The sequence below is a fragment of the Belonocnema kinseyi genome, chromosome 10 (genome assembly GCF_010883055.1).
Source record: "Belonocnema kinseyi isolate 2016_QV_RU_SX_M_011 chromosome 10, B_treatae_v1, whole genome shotgun sequence".
NCBI lineage: Eukaryota > Metazoa > Arthropoda > Insecta > Hymenoptera > Cynipidae > Belonocnema > Belonocnema kinseyi.
This window is the reverse complement of record NC_046666.1, coordinates 83,958,448-83,963,060: the sequence shown is the minus strand read 5'-3', so window position 1 is coordinate 83,963,060 and position 4,613 is coordinate 83,958,448. Positions and strand designations below refer to the sequence as shown.

Genomic DNA, 4,613 nt, shown 5'->3' with positions numbered 1-4,613 from the left:
CCTTTACCTACTTCCTCGTGATTCCTGACCATTTTAAGAAGAGGGTCTCTTCCATTTGCAATTCTATGTGCTGTACCCAGAATAATCCTGTTGTGAAGACATAAAAAAAATTTGGGCTTCCGAACCATCTGGGATAAATACGATCCTGGAGACAATTATTATGGCCATTTCTATACTTATCTACACGTTTGGCACAGTAAAATGAAACGATGACGAGTTGAAGCAACTTAAACGAAGCACACGCAAGATGACAACAATCCATCGAAGTCATCTTCTTAGATTTTCTGTACCTCGTATATATCTTCCCCGAGAAAAATTGGGTGGAGGTTTACTAAGCTTATAGTATCATCATCGAAGAACGATTCTAGCTACAGTCTGCTCAGTTCTAGAAAGGGCGGATTCTCTAATGCGACACTGCACATCAACAACACCTTCAATGCTCAAAAGTCGTGTGCAGGAAGCAGAACATTCGCTTCTACTGAGGGAAAATTCTGACTAGCTCCTTTATGGTAAATTCTACAGCATTATACACAGAGAAGAGCTATCGGTGGGTCTGTCCAACATGTTTCTTAAATCTGCTGGATTGAAATCGGAGACTGAGGGATGTCTTTTTCCCTGTCAAGACAGAGTTATAGACACCTTGGTTTACCGTGAGCGCATAATGAACGTACCTGTAGGCAATACCAACTTCCGTGTGTGCAAACAAGAGCCAGAAGCACTTGGAAATGTTCTCAGTGGATACTCAAAGTATTGACGCTACGAGTTTATAGAGAGACACAATGCGGCTCTAAAAGTGTTATATTTCCATCTTACGTACTGAGCAGGCTGTACCAAGGCTACAAAGTCCATCTTTTGGTTCTCATAATGGTCCTCCTTAGAGTTATGCAAGCTTCATTTCTTTGCCAACTCAAAAAAATCCCGGCTTGCAAACATCAGTCTTAGTTTATCACAGCCTTAAAGTCATCCGCGTCTAGAGACCGCAATCTAAGGGACCGTGTTGTACGAAGTATCTTCGTACATTTGCCGTTCCTGCTTGCCCTTTGTCGGGATTGGTTTCTTTAAGAAACCATGATGATAGCTTCTGGATCCTAAAACTTCTATCATAATAAACCTTCGTGATCCCGTTCTTTAAAAATCAGGATGGAGTCTTAAATGGTAAAAGCTCGATTTTTGAAAAAATCGAATAATTAGTACTTTTTATTAAGTTTGTGTAAATTAAAGTTTATTCTCCTCTTAAGAAATGTTCAAGAAATAATCTTCATCAAATAGATTTTATTTTGGACCTACTCCTCCTCATTCCTCGGGAATTATTCCTGAAAATGCCCTAAGAATTCAAAATAGTAGTTTTACTTAAAATTGATATTGAAGACAATATTTTTTTTCACTTTCTTCAATATGAATTTATTTCGGCTACCGTTTCCGGTACCGATCGCGAAAGAGCTCTTTTTGTCAAGTGGTGTATTTTTGGCTTTGGTGAAGGAAATAAGGATGAGTGGATGCAGAAAAGGCAGAAAGTGCGGAGATCGAGTGTACAGGAAGAAGGGTGAGTGAAGGCAAAGATATTATGGGTGAAAGTGAATGGTTTGAAGTAAAAATTTAGAGCGTGGAAAGTTTTTGAGGCTGGGAGTTAAAAAATAGTTGCTTGGTCAAGGGGGCAAGAGGTAGGTGATTAAAGCGGGAAACGTCACGGAGCTTTGGGTAAGGTAGGATGCCGACGACGAGAAGTCCACAAACTGGCGCCAGAGGGCAACAGTTACTGGACGATCGCACAGAGCAGAAAACCGTAGTGGCTGCAACAGCTGATGCTGCTGAAAGCAGTGGAAGTTGGGGGATGGGTGACGTCGATCGCAGTGACAGCAGCGGTGATGAAAGTGGCAAGAAGTCGACCCGGGTGGGGAGGGGAGCGGACTCAGGTACGGGCAAGCAACGCAGAAGGCCTTCAAATTTACTGTGCCTTAACAAACTAAGCAACGCGGGTTTAAACAGAAGGCTGGACGAATGGCAAAAAAAGGCAAGCACGTCTAGCAGTGAAGGGGAGGAAAAAAGGAAAAAAGTGGCTGGGGAAGATGAGGTAGAAAGAGACCAGGATAACAAGAGAGTTAGAATTAAAAGGAAAACAACAGAAAGATATAGGGGGAATGGGGGGATGTTTGAAAAATTGGAAACTCTCATTAAAGGGTTTAGAGAGGAAACAAGAAAGAGATTTTATGACACGAATAGGGATATGAATAGGCAGGGAAACGATGTAAGGGGGGGAAGTGAAAAAGGTCAGAGAAAAATGGGAAGAATAGGATAAACTTTGGAAGGAGGAGAAAGACAAGGTTTGAGGTAAGCTAAAGAGCATTGAGAATAGACAGAGAGAGGTTGACGAACAGAGATCTAGAGAAATAAAAACGTTGGAACAACGGGTATCCAATCTAGAATTTAGGAATGAGCATATGGGGGAAAGGACAGAAAATGAGGAAATAGTTAAAGGGAATGAAAAGAACGTCCAAAGTGAGAATGAAAGGTTGAAAAAAAGACTCAGTGAGATTGAAAAAAGATTAGAAGGGGAAGAAAGGCCAAAGAGGAAAAATAACATAGTAGTTAAGGGATTAAAAGTGGTGCGTGAAACAGGAAAAGTGGAAATAAAAAATCTTTTGTGCGACATTAAAGTGCAGGTAAGGGTAGAATAAGTCAAGAGAATAAAAGGGACAAAGGAAGGAAAAGAAGGAATGTTTCTAGTAAAATTGGGGAGTGAGGAGGAGAAACAGAAAATTATGGAGGGGAAAAAATTTTTGAGCGGAAGAAGGGAAAGAATTGAAGAAGATCTGACATGGAGGGAGGGAAAAAGGAGATGGTAAATAGAGCAGAGAGCTTGGATAGAGAGGAAAGAGGACATATAGTGTGGATATGGAGAGACAGGTTATGGATAAATGGGGAGGAATGATGCTGGAATGAAGAATTAGAAAGATTAAGGAAAAAAGGAAAAAGTCTTGAGAAAGATAGGGGGAAGGGAGACGAAAAAGAGTCTAGAAATAAATAAGAGGGATTTCCAAACGGCAAAGGGAAAACAAAGTGATGAGGAAAGAAGAGGGAGGGGAAGAGAGAAACGTGAAAATAGCTTTATGGAATGTATCAGGTTTGAAGAACAAGAATAAAGGATTTTGGGAGGAGTTAGAAAAGTGGGATGTGATTATGATGAGTGAAACTTGGGCGGATGAGAAGGACTGGAAAGGAATAAAAAAGTTGTTACAATGTGTGTGGAAAAAAGTGTGGACAATACAGGAAGCAAGAAAAGAACTCGTTAAAGGGAGAGGGATGGGCGCCTTGTGTCAGGGGCGAAAAAAGAATTTGCAGTGAAAGGGAGAAAAGATGGGGACATGGAGGAAAAAGATGGAACAATGATAAGAAAAATTATAATTGGGAAAGTAGAAATAGCAATGGTGTGTATACAGAACAAGAGGGAAAGAGGAAGGCTGGAGAGTAATAAGAAGGTGGATGGAGGCAAAAAGGGAAGAATTGGTTTTAATACGAGGAGACTAAAATGCATGGACTGGTGAACAAGGGGGAGGGTTATGGGATGAAGAAAAGGAGGCATTTATAAGGAACTCCAAACATAGAGAGACAGACAAGGGAGGGAAGGAAGTTACTAGACATGATAGGAGAAACAGGATGGTTTATATGCAATGGCAATATGAAAGGAGATGAGGAATGAAAGATCACATTCATATGAAAGGGAGCAACAGTAACAGACTAGATCTTGGCTGAAGAAAGAATGCAGCATATGATAGGAAGTATGGAGGTAGGGAATGAGATAGGGTCCGTGCACTTCCCGGTCATAGTTACACTAAGAAGAGGTGTCAGTAAGCGCGGCAGAGGGAGTAAGGAAAAAGGGTGTGAAAGAAACACGAACATGGAAGTCTAGGGGGTAGATAATTTAAAAGTGTGTAAACAAAAGATGGAAAAGGAGACGGTTGAGTATGAAAGAGAGGAGGGAAAAAAACTCGTTAATTGAAAGGTTGAGGGGGTCCATTGAAAAGGCAAAGGATGAGCTGGGTACTAATGAAGAAAGAGTAGGGGGAAAGAGAGGCTGGTGGGACAAGGAATTCTGGGGGAGTGAAGAGAGAATAAAAGAGTGTGTGAGCAAATAGAAAACAGGGAAAATCGAGAAGGAGGAGTATAACAGGAGGACAAAAGAACATGAGAATGTTGGAAATTCTGAAAATAAAAAGACAAAAGGAAAAGGAAGACTATAAAGCAGAAGTAGAAAAAGCGATCAAAGAATGTAGGGTGAGGGATGTGATAAATAGGGACAGAGGGAAAGAGAAGGGCGTTAACGAAGAAATAGAAATGGAGGAATGGACGTATTATTTTAAGGGTCTATTAGGGGGAGTGCAAAAAATTAGATCAAAGGGGAAAAGTGTAGAATAGTCAAAGGAGAAATGCAGGAAGGGAACGAGATAACAGGAGGAAAAGTGGATGAGGAAATAAATAGGTTAAAAAGAACAAGGCGACAGGAGAAGATGAGATTGAGAACGAAGCGATGAAGTTTGGCGGGAAAGGGATTAGGGATGGGATGTGGGAGATCTGCAACAAGATCTAGAAAGGGGAACGTTGGCCAGAAGAGTGGA

The 4,613-nt window shown here is 41.0% G+C and overlaps 1 protein-coding gene across 1 annotated transcript in view; it reads right to left on the bottom strand.

Moving 5' to 3' along the window:
• Nucleotides 1-4,613, bottom strand: part of LOC117182187 — a 25,628-nt gene that overhangs the window by 8,400 nt on the left and 12,615 nt on the right. The window lies entirely within an intron of this gene.